The following is a 14,794-nucleotide window of genomic DNA, read 5'->3' on the forward strand; positions in this document are numbered from 1 at the left end:
TGAGAAATTTCTTAGGTCAAAAGAGTATATCAACAACTTCTTTACTTCTCGTTTTGGTTGAAGAGGGTGATTCATAGTCTGTCTCATGATCTTAGCAAAATTCCTCGCAGAATCGTCATGGATTGTCTACAGTTGAGTTTGGTAAGTCTCATGGACACTAACAAACAATTCCGTCACCATGGTTCGTAACTGCATGATCATAATTACCGGCGACTACTCAAAAGATCTCGTGTTTTTTCTTTGAGCCGGCGTGCTCCCTTGTTCCGAGACTATGAACATTACTTATAGCCCAATCCGGATAATAGGTAGTGTAGGGTGGGCTCAGTGGGCATGTTGTCCATACCGGGGATTGGGCTGGGTCTGCTCGCGGAATAGGCTCAGAAGTTTCAGATTTGTTAGGGTGCAGGTCTAAGCCTATGCCACGAATCAAAAAATTAAAAAATAAATAAATTAGTGGAAACTATAGCTAGTCACATATGGGTTATTTGGATCAACTAAATGAAAGGTCCAACCAAAAAGAATATGAAAATGCTAAGTTATCCGATCTACCATGATGATAGCGTATTTTCATTCAGAGGCCATCCTTCAAAACTCATTTGACATTCTCATATTTAATAGTCTAACATCCTACAGTTGAGACTCTATAAATAATGTTTTTGAGAATATCAAAATTTATTAACTAAGTGAGATTTTTGATTTAATGAGTTAAGGATTTGTTTCTGCAAACCTAATTTGTATAATAAAATTATATTATTTTAGAGAGATTATTATGTAATTAAGTATTTGTTAGTGAAGTAACGACTGTGCAATTTCACTGGTTATTGTAACAATTTTCTTTGTGTTTTTATCATGTTTTTCATCCTTATTATATCTAAACATGAGATATGCGGTTACAACTTTCTTCTTGCGTTAACAACTTTCATATTTATTAACTGTGGAAGAAAAATATTGACTACCAAAAAAACTAACTACCAAAGAGAGATTTACTATTTCCAATCTTTTTATCAAATTGTACATTTACGTTAGTTAACATTTCAATTTCGTTCCGTAGCGAGTCAATAACTTGACTCATGTTTTTGCAACTTATGTTAAATGTCACAATGTCCAAGTTTGGTGGACATCTTCTCAAACCCCTTATACTATTCTGGATCATGTTAACTTGTTTTTCTAACTGATCAACTTTTATTTGTTTTTTTTACTGCTCATGCAACTTGGAGAAAAAAATAGTATTAACAAGTACATTTCAAGATTAATGATTCTTTTACAGTACAACCTTAAGAAGTGTACCTCTATATATCAATAATTAACATTATATTGAAGAAATATAGATCTTGTTAAGCGAATTTTATTATAAGCTATTTACATAATACTGGATAAAATTTTGATTTGTTGGAAAGGAACTAATCGATGAATTATCTTCTACTATACCTAATTTTCTTTTCTTTTTTATAATTGTTAAAAACATTAAAAACTTTCTAGTAGGCTTACAAGTTCCTAGATAAATACTCATATTTATGTACAAAATAATAAAAATGTATGTGTGCTATCTAATAAAAACTATAAATACAATGAACATACACCGTGAAAAAGCGGGGGTATAACAACCACACCCAATAATTCGTTCGTCAATCTGTATGGACTAACTTCAATATAATTCCGAGAGCACCAACTTAAAAACGAGCTCAACCAAGAAATACATCAAAGAGTTATATCTCAATTTCTCAATACAATCTGCAATCGAACAGATAGAAATATGTGATCCCAATTGACATGAGAATTAACTTGGACAGTATCAAAGACCAATGCCCAATTGCCAATCAATTCCTATCCAACATTCAAGGTCGGATTTACCAATTGATTGAACTATGCACAACCTGTGATATTTCAATTATATAAACAATATAATGCAGAATAGAAATAACACAGAAACCAGAAATTTTGTTAACGAGGAAACTGCAAATGCATAAAAACTCGGGGACCTAGTCCAGATTTGAACACCACACTGTATTTAGCCGCTACAGACACTAGCCCTACTACAAGTTAACTTCGGACTGGAATGTAGTTTAGCCCTAACCAAGTCTCACACCAATTAAGGTACAGTCGCGTTCCTTACGCCTCTAAAACCACGCTGGGTTCTGCGCACTTTATTTCCTTAGCTGATCTCACCCACAACTAAGAGTTGCTACGACCTAAAGTCAAAGACTTATAAACAAATATGTCTCCCATAGATAAGTTTATTATGATAGATAAATCTGTCTCCCGCAGAAGTACCTATGAAGTTTTGTTCCGCCTTTTGATAAATCAAGGTGAACAGGAACCAATTGATAATCCGGCCTTATAATCCCGAAGAGCATCCTAGAAATATCAACCACCTCACAATAACTTAACTATATGGTAGTAGAAGATTCCTCGCGCCTAAAAAGCCTTGTGCTAGATATGCATACATTCCTGATGGAGATTTGTGTTTGCCGCCAAAGAACCCAACTTATGGTACTCCAAGAGATGGAGGGGAGGTATTGTTTGGCTACAAAAACTCATGGGCTGCCAAGATCTTTGCGACAAAGGTACTGAATCTTAACCATGAAGATTTCTCAGTCATTTTATTATATTTTGACATATATTTTTCTATATATATTAGTATATAAGATATGATGTTGTTATTGTAGGACCATAATGATGTTGTTTGTGTTTTAAAACGTCAAAAGAACAAGATATGGAATATTGACAATGAGTGTGATGAGGTCAAGTTGGCGGTATATGATTGTGTACTATGGAACGCGATACCACATGTGCACCAAAATTTTGATGCTGTCACTGTTACCGCATTTACTGAGAGGGCTTATCCAGATACGGATACCTTTCATCTACCGTTTGGCGAGATGGCAATAACTCCGGATGATTGTTTTAGAATCACAGGCCTACCAATTACGGGAACAAGTGTTCTAGAAGGCTATGATTGCTCAATGAGTAATGAACTTCTTGAAAAGTTGGTCGAAAAGTGTCTAGGATGGAGCGCTGACAAGGAACAATGTGAGTTTAGAAGAGCTGCAAAAGAGCCCGATGAAGGTGATGAGTATAATGAGTTTAACAAAGACCGAACGTACAAGAAGAGTTGAAAAAGATCAAGATGACAACCTTGTTTGATGATTTTGGAGGGACGAGAGATTTGGTTCTTCAAGGAAAGTTGGTGATGACACCGGAGAAGATTAAGCACCATGTGACTGCTAATTTGTTATATCAACTAGGAACCATTTTCGCGGGTTACAATGGACCATTGTTTTATCCAGGTGGTTGTACAATGTATAATCCTCGAAGAGTATTGAGACAATTTTCCTGTCTCCAAACTGTCCCACAAGAGGAAAAGTTCAACTTCAAGGTGAAGAAGCGTGGAACTAACAACACCGAAAAGAATTTTGTTCCCAAATACGAACCTGCTCCATCAGTGGACCATTGGAACAACTTTGGGAATTATGTTGTTCCAACTAAAGACTTGCCATATTCGTATGATGAGCCAAATGCTGCTGACGAGGGATATATTCAATAGTATGAAATTTTTTCTCATCCTCATGTTATAAACAGAGTCCAACAAGCCCGTGCTGAGAATGCGAAAGCCAAGGTAGTGGAGAAAGAGGCTCAGAAAATTATGAAGAATACGCCTACCTGTGGTGATGAGGCCTTGATCTTATGGAATTCGGCGGTAAAATATTTACTCTTATTTCTGCTTTTAAAAATGTTATGAAATATTGAAAAATAATAGTCATTTATTTGTGCTTTTGATTGCAAAAAGGTGAAGTCTGGTGCTAAATTGTTGAAGAAACTGATGGCGAAAATCCGGAGTGGAGAGCCGATGAACACTCGAGAACAAACATACCTCTACAACCAATTGACTGATGTTTTTTCACCCAACAATGTTGATCCAATGCCGGTGAAGAGGAGTCGCCAAGAAGGGAAAGGTTCAAGTCGAATGGTTGAACAACAAAGCAATGGAGAGGACAATCTTAGGGATGAAGGAAAAGCTAAATCTCCTAAACGCAAGAGTAGAAAAGTTTCTCTTAGTGGTCGTTGTAAATGAGTGATTGCAATAATTAGTACTTTGGTTTCTTATGTTTGGAAGACATTTTTATTGCGGATTTGGTAGTTTATTTTCTTATGTTTGGAAGACTTTTTAATTGTGGATTTGGTAGTTTATTTTCTTAGGTTTGGAACACTTAAAACAATTAGTTCTGGTATTCTTATGTTCTTGATGTTAGACTCATGTATTTCATCACATTAAAATTATTTAGATTCAATAAGGTAGTTCGGTAAGTAGGCTAAAATCCTTAACAAATCGAACTCGGAGTTCGGTTTGATCGCAAATTTGCGATATAACCGAACTCAACGGTTAGAAAAAATTCAGAAGTTCTAGAGTTATATTCGGTTACCTGATAAAAAATTCAGGTAACCGAACTTATTTGTTCGGTTACCTGCAAAAAATTGGTATGTAACCGAACCATGGGGTTCCAAAACCAGTCCTAGCCAATGTTTTGTTCGGTTACCTGCACAAATTTACCAGGTAACCGAACAAATGAGTTTGGTAACCTACATAAATTTACCAGGTAACCGAATAGTACACTGGAACTTCAGATTTTTTTTTCAATTGTTGAGTTCGGTTATATCGCAAATTTGCGATCAAACCGAACTGTAGCTTTGAGACAACAATGTACTTGATCTGACACAAGGAACGATAATTTTTATATCCGTTATACACCTCAATGGTATATATATGTGTCTCATGGTTACCATTTTGTTTCATAATTTCATAAAAGTGGCAGTTCCTAGTCATAAATTTACTCTAGAAGAAGATATTTCTCTTTGTAGAAACTACGTACTATGCTATACAAAGAGAGGTGACGAACGAAGAGTGAATGGTATTATGAGTAAAAGTTTTTGGGGGAAAATTCATGAGAAATTATGCTCCGACACAGGTAACCGCCATAACCTTGACCAAATAGCTTTGTTCATTCGATTTGAAAAGATTAGAGATAGAGTTGTGGATTTTTTGGCTTTGTTTCAGATTGTAAGGAGGTGTCGAATTAGGGGTGAAGCATTCGAGGAAATCGTTTTAACATCAAAAAATGAATGGCGACGATGGAAAACAAAGGATTTCAAATATGAAGATCATTTCCGCATCCTTAAAGACTTTTTCATAGGCGTTTGGGGTATTAAGTGTTCTGTAATTTTATTTCAGCAATGTCCTATAATTTCATTTCCTAACTGAACTTTTGTCCTGTAGTAGTTCGGCAATGTCTTGTAATGGTACAAAAATATGACCAAATTACCCAAAAATAAGACCAAATTCCAAAAAACACAATCTTTCATTCTTATGTTGATGTTCAAAGCATACATAGTCTAACTAATGGTATATTTAATCATCCTCAAGGGAGATTGAACCTTCATATATAATTTTTTCCGATTCCTCCAAAGCTTTCCACATCTCCATGTTATGTTTATACATAATGCACCAACCCAACATTGTGTCAGGGTTAAATCCATTCCAATAAGAGTATCCGCATATCGGACGCAATGAAAAATTGTCTTCTCACCGGAGGCCTATAAAATGGTTGTTGTCAACCAACGCAATCACCACTCTCCTACGTCTAAGTTGCTCGACGCATATGGTTGTTTTCGGAGTGTATGTGAAGCTAGGAACTTTTGAGAAATAGTGAACCACGCAATTGAATGCGTCGGCGATTAAGTGCCCACATATCGGCATGCCCATCCAATGATCCCCTGTGATTGGATTGCCCCCGTGGATACGGATTTGATACCTAACAAACTGCATATTGAGACTAGAATCCCCATCGGACAACATTCTCTTGTAAAATTCCGGTTTCTCTCTTAGCTTCATAAACAACCTTTGACGGACATAAGTGATTTGATTATCATCATATAGCTTGGCACCTTGAGTGAAAGGCTCTAGTTGTTGTACGACAACGTGGAAACCGCAATTACCATCCGGAGGGACGTCATCGCTGGATATGACGTAATATCTAATGTAAGGAGGTAGCTCTTCCACGTACCTTTTATCAACAAGAGGTGGTGTATCATCAATTGGAGCCTTTAGCTTCACGTCTCGTTGAATTGGTTGGCTCGGTTTCGACGGAGTAGGTTGAGAGTGTAACATCAGTCCTTTTTTTCTTCATATCCTATTCACATGTCTCGCCTTTTTCCATAATATTCCTAGGCCTTTTCTAAAAATATTCTTGGTACTTCGCCACGGTATATTCATGCCTCGAAGGATCTCTAGTAAAAGGGGTCATTTCACTTTTCCTCTGAGCCAACACCTTTGCATATTCTCTAACTTGTTTTTTTTTGTTTCTTTGGTTCTTGGCCTACCTGTGCCCTTGCCTTTATTCGGTTCTTGAACATTCTCCGAAGTGTGCGGATAAACGATTGGCCGCATGCCATCCCAAAAGATTTGCCTTTCGATTTTGTTCATGTTCCGGTACATTTTGAAACACTATACCAAATTCCCAGATTCGTAACAGGCATTCGTAACTGCTTATCGGCCGTTACAAATTTCCCGTTACAACGAGCCGATAAGAAAAATTCGTAACGGCTCGTGCCTGTTATGAATTTTTTTATAGGCGTGCCACTCACACGCTTGGTCACACTGCGGTCGTAACACCTGTAGTATGTATGTGTGCCATTGACATGCGTGGCATTATGTTTCCACCCACAGTGAGTTGTACCAGAGGATATTTCATCCCGTGCTGTGTGCCATTCACGTGATCGCACACCAGTATAACAGAACGGGACTCGTTATCTTCTTCTTTTTTTTTTCTTTTTTCTCTCCTCTCTTCTGCTCTGCCTCTTATTTTTCTTCTCTGGCGATGAAACCCTAGTTTCATCACAGTTCGTCACTACAATCGTACTAGCCGGGAAACCATCACACAAATCTCTTTAATCTTTTCAATAGCCTGAAATCATCGATCTGTGTAAGTGTTAATCATTATAAGTTTTTCGATTTTTAGGGTTTCACTTGTTTTTCAATCGATCTGTTTTTTAGGGCTTCATTTCATCTAATTTTTAGTTTTTCGATTTGTTAATCCGTGAATCTAATGCGATCTGTTTCATCTTAGTTTGGTTCTGTTAATCTTCTTCATATAAATTTAACTCGATTTGTTTTTCTGATTTCCAGTTAGGGTTTGAAGAACTTTGAAGATTGAAGAATTTTGAAGACTTTGTAGGTATAACTTTCGAAAAATTGAACAGATTTTAGGGTTTATGTTAATTTCTTGTGGCGACCCTACATTTTATCTTGAATTTATTAAATTATCTAGACATAATTAGTAATTATTGTGATGCTATTAGTTCATTATTCTCTAAAACCAACCATATGGTTAGGTAACTTTTGGGTAGTAGCGTTTTTATGCTATTAGAATGCTAGATGTCTGTTTTCTTTCTTGTGCGTGTACTCATTGGTGTTAACTTAGCTTGAGTTTATTGTGCGCGTACTCATTGGTGTTAACTTAGCTTGAGTTTATCTTAGGATTTCTTCAGCCAAAATCTTGGGCTTAGTCAGAATTCGTAGACACGTGAAAATTGATTAAAATAATCGAACTTATCTGCACCTTTTCACAACATCTGTAGATTCAAGTGAAAATAAAAACCAGGTGAACTTATACTAGATTATGAGTTCAATACAAGTAAAATAAAGTGATAGTTATGAACTCGTGGGTCACTTAGTTCCATGGAGATTTGGGAGTAATTGGAAAAGGCTTTCTTGTTCTGTCTCGTTTCAGATTTAGGATTGAAGGTATGATTCAACTTCAATTGTTCTTGTCCCAACAATTTCATCTCAGTATTATGATTATTGATTGAATCCTCTACAAATAATTCTATCCTGTTTTTGGAAAACTCAGTATCAACAGACCTAGGGTTTTGATTTCAACTATGCTTGGTATTGAAACATGATGGAATTGGAATTTGAAATAAGGAGAGATTAGCGAAATTATGAATCCGTGTAGCACCAGAATTTTAGGGTCTTCTATTGAAACCTTTTTTGTGATTGTTTTGCTCCTTATATCTGTCTGTTGTGTCATGATAGGGGCAGATCTATGCTAGGACTTAGAATTAGGTATATTGTGATCTTATAAGTCACAGTAAATGATAGATTTCATAAGAAAATCATTTGAATTGAGACAAATCATATCATTTCAGAAATTTCAAATATTGTCCTGTGACATTTTGGCCTGATATTTTGATACTTTAGATGATGAACTGGATTATGGATTCCTTCATGAGATTTGGTACTTTAATAGACGAATCAACTGTGATATTTAAGTGCCTTGTCCTGAGCTACTTGATGTAACATATGCCTATTTCAGTAATTGATGTTCAACTTTATTGACGAACTCTACTTTTCAGAGATTTTGTCATATATGTCTCTTAATCTATCTTAGGACTGTTACTATCAAGTATCAGTTATCTTTTGAACAAGAATTTCAGCACGATATTCGATTTCGCAGTTAAGATTATGTAATTTGAAGTGTGCCAGCTTGTGTATCAACTGTCCTGCACTTTTGGCAGTTTTGTTTTCAAGAAGTATGACAACTTACAGCTTATTTTGGCCTTAGTTTCTGATGTAGCGTTTACAACACATTGAATTACCAATCTACAGAGATTTTTGTTTGATTTTAGAGTCTATCATGAAATCTGGAATTTACTCGTAACAGCAGTGAGTAGGCATATTTATGGTCTTTTATAGGTATGCTATAGCTTGATTTAGTTCATGTTGTCTTAACGAAAATTATAGAGGAGATGGATATCTTTCTAAAGAGCTATTGGTTGTTTAATCTGAAACAAGGGTGAGTGTTTTATACACCCCGAAACCTAGACCCTCGTGCTGTTTACATGAGTGTTAGAGATTGAAATTGAAGTGAGTTATAATCAAACTGCATTGTGCAGGTCTTACTCCATATACATGGATGCATTTGCGTGCGTTGATTTTCTTTGATGTTTGGAGTATATGCTTGTTATTCAAGTGGAAGAAATGTGTCATTATTGCTTGAAGAAAACTTGCATTCTTTAAATTCAACTTTGATGAATATAATAGAGTAGTGTAAGTATCCATTGGGCTTGTTTAGCTCACTCTTTCCACCTCGTTGTTAGTGACAGGTAGCTTTGATGTAAATGGTGTTGATTCGGCCGAAGGAGCAATTGACGTTTGGGTAGATTAAGTGGACTTACTTTACACCCGTGTGAAATCGTTGATGGTCTCAGTGTTTCTTTCTGCAGTCTTGTAACTTTCTGAAGGTGCTTTATTTTTGAGTATTTTGTATGTAAGCTAGTCTCCAACCCTGAATGTATATAATGTATATTAACAAACAACACACTGTAAATTAGATGGTTATGTTTAATATGTCAAGTATGGTTTATTTATTGGTTCGTCTCGGATTTGTTTAGCTCATTTTAATATAATTTTGGTTTAGAGTCCTAAATTCTGCCTTTAGGAAACGGGGTGCTACATTTCTGTTTTAGGGATCAGAATGTTTACATCTACTTTGTAAGCTAATTTCTAGTTTGTAAGCTAATCAATAAGTTTTAGTTTATAAGCTATTGGTGCTGATTGACATCATTAGCTTCACTTAATAGATATTTACATGCTATCTTGGTGTTCTATATCTTCAAAAGAGCTTCAAAGTCGATATATTTTAAAAGTTTGGCTGATGGTGTTCTATATCTTGGTCTTTGCAGAGCCAGAAGAGGATCCTTTTTCCAAGAGACAAACAACATAGAAGCACCGGTTACGTAATATGAAACTAGCTGCGAAAGTTGGTGCTTTTCTAAGGTAGTTCAGCTATATCCACTTGACATACATTCACCGGGCAACCCTGTATTTTAGCTATATACTTCTGTGAAATGGAGGATATGTGCTTCATCAAAAGATGTGCCTCTCAAACAAAGACACACCATCTCTTAGTTTTCGAGCTAATAAATCTCAGCCTTTTTGAGCATCGCGTAATATCTGCCCTGACTTATACGGATCTTTTTGTTATACTTGTGCCGTCCAAACTTTTGTACGTATACTGACTGATGCTCATGTTAGGAAATAAGTGGATTTCCTGTTTTGGGCCTTTTCCACATTGGGTGGGTTTCCTAATCTAGGTGGTACAAAATTTAGGAAAGAGTATAGTTTCCTAGTTGGAGACTAATACTTGGTGACCAAGTTTGTGTTCTCTATATATATGAATAGAATTGTAGGTTTCTAGACATCCAACCTAGAGGAGTGGTGAATCCTTGTGCTTACGATTTTGGTCTGTTTGGTCGGGAGGATCGTGTGCTACAGTGAAGGTCGATATCGGTGTGAGAGAAAAACTTGTAGAGAGAGGATTTTGGTGTTTTAGGGTTTAGGGCTTTGTCCTAACCCTAGTTTCTAGTGTTTCCATGTTTCTCCTCTGTTACTAGCGACTATGAAGACGGTGTAAAAGAGAAGATATGAGGCTGGTTTCTAGAATGGTTTAGAGAGTTGGTTTCTATGGTTTCTTCAATGGTGTTCTCGGGTATGTCTTGTTAATTCTTTGGTATTGTCTCGGGTTGCGTAAAGAGCATGTAATGGTCTTTGATTTAATGAAAGTTTTTTTGGTGGTGTTGGCCGTGGATGTAGCCTATAAAGGTGAACCACGTATATCTTGTGTTGTGGGTTGTGTGCTTCTTAATCTTCTGTCTCTTTCTAATTATTTCTCCCATATTTGGTTCAAATCACCAATTGCCCTTGTGATCCTGTGATTACGCTGCGCTAGGGTGCCAATTTTCCCAACAATTGGTATTAGAGCCCAAGGACGGGATGGTGTGATTATACCTGGAATTGAACGATGGTTTATTGTTCGGGTGGAGAAATATGGTTGAAGATAATGTTTCAACCTGTGTTTACACAAAAATGGGTTTGTGATGTGATTTATAAATCGAAAGTTCAACTTGGTAGAAGTGTATGTTCTTCGTTTCGGTTTTATGATGTAGTATGGGATGCAAAATAAGGCCGAATGAGGTGGGATACATATATACTTCTTAAAGAGTGTCAGTAATCATACACTATAAACAATGGATTACAAATTTAGAAGAAATGATGGGAGGTGAGGTCTCATGTAGAAGCAAGTCCAGCAACGCTTCAAAATTATGCACGAGATGTTATAGATTTATGTTCTTAAGTCTATGTTAAAATATTATTGATGGCTTGCACGTAATATCAAGAATGCGCCATATCTCGAAAGCATGTACCACGGTGATATGGGCATTCACACGGTATATATTCTAAGCAAGTATGTTGTGTGTGATGGTGGTAAAAAGTATGTCGGATTGGTGATGGCACTGAGAATCGCTTTAAGGATTAAGCCTGTTAATCACGGTGGAGGTATCTGATTGTTTATTTCAGATACACAGTAATCTTGACATGTGCTGGAGTGTGCTATTGAATTTAATTCTTCCTTTATGGATTAGAGTTCAATATATGTAGTTAGCTTACAGGTTAGGTGGAGCTAATGATGATTCTTATGGATGGTTCTCTTGGTGATCAATGGTGGAGTCTGTACAAAGATTCGTTGATAGTGATTGAAGATTTTCATGGTGTTAGTGAAGCGTGGCCAGTTTCACAAAGTGTTCTTCATAAAGAAGATGGGTTGAATACTTTTATCAACGTCATGGTGTTTTGATCGAAGAGAGGGTTCTATGAAGATGGAAGTTCGGGTGTGAGCTTCAAAAGTAATTGTACGAGTATATAGAGATGGTCAGTAACTCTGGTGGAAAATGAAGGTGATTTCCTATGATCGTCTCATGCTTGAAAGTATGATCCGAGGTGGAGATTGTTAGGAAATAAGTGGATTTCCTGTTTTGGGCATTTTCCACGTTGGGTGGGTTTCCTAATCTAGGTGGTATAGAATTTAGGAAAGAGTATGGTTTCCTAGATACTTGGTGACCAAGTTTGTGTTCTATATATATATGAATAGAATTGTAGGTTTCTAGACATCCAACCTAGAAGAGTTATAAACCCTTGTGCTTAAGATTTTAGTCTCTTTGATAGGGAGGATCGTGTGCTACCGTTAAGGTCAATATCGGTGTGAGAAAAAAACTTGTAAAGAGAGGATTTTGGTGTTCTATTGTTTTAGGGTTTAGGGCTTTTCCCTAAACCTAGTTTCTAGTGTTTCCATGTTTCTCCTCTGTTACTAGCGACTATGAAGACATTGTAGAAGAGAAGATATGAGGCTGGTTTCGAGAATGGTTTAGAGAGTTGGTTTCTATGGTTTCTTCAATGGTGTTCTCGGGTATGTCTTGTTAACTCTTTGGTATTGTCTTGGGTTGCGTAAAGAGCATGTAATGGTCTTTGATTTAATGGAAGTTTTTCTGGTAGTGTTGGCCGTTGATGTAGCCTGTAAAGGTGAACCACGTATATCTCGTGTTGTGGGTTGTGTGCTTCATCATCTTCTGTCTCTTTCTAATTATTTCACCCATATTTGGTTCAAATCACCAATTGCCCTTTGTGATCCTGTGATTCCGCTGCGCTAGGGTGCCAATTTTCCCAACATCCCATACTCTTATGCAATTGTGCATAAAAAGTATTTAGGATCTTTTTTGGTAGTTCACACTTTTGTACGTATGCTGACTGATGCGCATACTCTTATGCAGCTGTGCATAAAAAGTATTTAGGATTTCTTTTGATCTTTTTTGGCGGTTCACAATTTTGTGTGTGGTGACTGATATGGATACTTTTATGCAGTTGTGCATAAGACGAGCTTTACTGAAGCAACTTTTTTGGTCCAATGTAACTTTTTCTATATATGTGAACACAAACCGGCTTATGAATGGATATTTTCTTTCAGTTCATCATTTTTTTGTATATATATCTGTAGGTGGTTTTGTTATGTTATATGTGAATGCACAGGAACTTCACACAAGGTCAGTTGAAGCAGTAGTAGCCATCCGGGAAAATATCAATCCCTGGTAAGTACTTCACTAGGTCATACTTGTATTATTAATTTTAAATTTGTGGATTTAACACTCAGTTTATACTTGCGAGGTATTGCGCTGGTGGGAAGTGAACTGCAGTGGGGTTGCATCAACTTGTGTACCTTCTAGATTACAAGTTAAGTACTTCACTTGTATACTTGATTGATTTTCCGTCTCTTACAAAATTATACTCAGTTCTTCTGGTGAGAGAGCTTATTATCTTTGGTTGGTTGCAGGACCAAAGATAGTGCGAACTAACGAAGTTTATGGACTTTTTCAGCTGAAAGTACATTAACTGAGGAGGATGTTTCCATTTATTTCAAGTATAGATGCTAAATTTATTTACTTATGTAAATTATTTCCTTTAGCAAGTGGTTCCAAGTTCTTTACTTATTTGTAATGCATCTAATGTATGCTTCTAAATCCTTTCAGAAGCAGTTGGAGTGGATACATCTGTTTTGGAGCTTCTGAGACCATCTGCTAGATATACAGTGTCAAAAGGTATGTTGATGTATCTGTGTTTGTTTTCAGCCCCTTCAGCCGAGTTTGGGCTTGCCTTATGGCTGGACTTTAGTTATAGTGGCAGTTCGTGGATTAACGAAAATGTGCAAAAGGCGGTGCGATTCCCTTAGTTCTGACCACGCTGCTTCCTTGCAAACAAACTTTTGGATGAGCATAGATCATTTCAGTATGTGTTTTTAATTGAGGTTGTCTATGTTCCATGGGCCGTGTCTGTTAGAAGTGTGTACAGTTCAAAACAGTGCGGGCTCTAGAATAGAAAACTGATCCGGATTTGGAGCAACAACCAAGTACTACCTTAATGTTTTTATACTTGTTTGCATGACAACTAATCTTATAGTGCTATCAGTCTATAAGCATTGATACTTTCAGAAAAGTGTATATTAGATTCCTAAGCAATGTCTATCATATTCGATGCAGAAGATGCTGGAGATTTTAGTGACCGTGAAAAAGGTGGATATACCCTGATCAAAGATTCAGATGACCACCCTCTAGGATTGCATGATAATCCGCTTCTGTGTTTTGGATGTGGGATTGGATGGTTCTCGTAAGTCTTTCTCTCTCATGTTGTTCCTCTCATACTGTCTGTCTCTCTTATTGCATCATTATCATTATATATCTAAAAATATACTTTTGTAGTGGATACATCTGTTTTGGAGCTTAAAGACAATCGGAAATGATGTTCTCACTAGAGATATCAGGTAGTGCTACTGTGAGCACTGAGAAGTTCATTTTTGTTTCAAGTTAACCTAGAGATTGCTTATAATTTGTGTTTTTGACCTTCAGTTTATGCTTGCGAGGGGTTTGGCATCAACATGTGTACCTGCTAGATTACATGGTAAGTACTTCTCTTACTTCCCTGCAGCAATAACTCTTCTCCCTTCTAGTATGTCTTCTGCTCTAAGTACCAACATCTAAGAAACAAAACAAATTGGTGTTACACCTATGTATTTATTGCTTGTTTGCATTTACGTGAACTGCGTTTTTTGAACATTATTTCTTCCAGTTTACTTGTCGTAATAATGCTGCCTGTTGTATTTTGTAGGATTTCCTACATTGAGTTTTTTGATGCCCAAGCTTTCAAAGGATATAAATCTTAGTTGCGGCTATTTCATCAGAAAAGGTGGAGAACAAAGCCGCTAAGATTTGTAAGTTCCATGTATTCAAGTTTTGTAGGAAGTTAGTAAGTTTATATGTGTTTGGAACCTTAAAAATTTGATACTTAAAGAAATTTGTAAGTACCAAAACCCCACTACATTAGAAATTTGATACTTAGAGAAATTTCAGTTCTTTT

The 14,794-nt window shown here is 36.5% G+C and overlaps 2 long non-coding RNA genes across 3 annotated transcripts; both read left to right on the top strand.

Moving 5' to 3' along the window:
- The first annotated feature begins 6,825 nt into the window (after window positions 1-6,825).
- Window positions 6,826-10,665, top strand: LOC113286735. 2 transcript variants are annotated; one of them, XR_003329451.1, is made up of 4 exons: window positions 6,826-6,977; window positions 7,181-7,229; window positions 9,160-9,297; window positions 9,739-10,665. It is a non-coding gene; the product is annotated as an uncharacterized LOC113286735 (long non-coding RNA). The 2 variants fall into 2 exon arrangements; XR_003329450.1 differs by lacking the exon at window positions 9,739-10,665 and having other exon boundaries at window positions 9,160-9,429.
- Window positions 10,666-13,186: 2,521 nt separating this feature from the next.
- LOC113286320 lies at window positions 13,187-14,721 on the top strand. Its single transcript, XR_003329220.1, has 6 exons — window positions 13,187-13,304; window positions 13,414-13,482; window positions 13,921-14,047; window positions 14,140-14,201; window positions 14,287-14,338; window positions 14,546-14,721. It is a non-coding gene; the product is annotated as an uncharacterized LOC113286320 (long non-coding RNA).
- Window positions 14,722-14,794: the final 73 nt, after the last annotated feature.

Source organism: Papaver somniferum, chromosome 6 (assembly GCF_003573695.1).
Source record: "Papaver somniferum cultivar HN1 chromosome 6, ASM357369v1, whole genome shotgun sequence".
In the NCBI taxonomy this organism is placed as follows: Eukaryota; Viridiplantae; Streptophyta; class Magnoliopsida; order Ranunculales; family Papaveraceae; genus Papaver; species Papaver somniferum.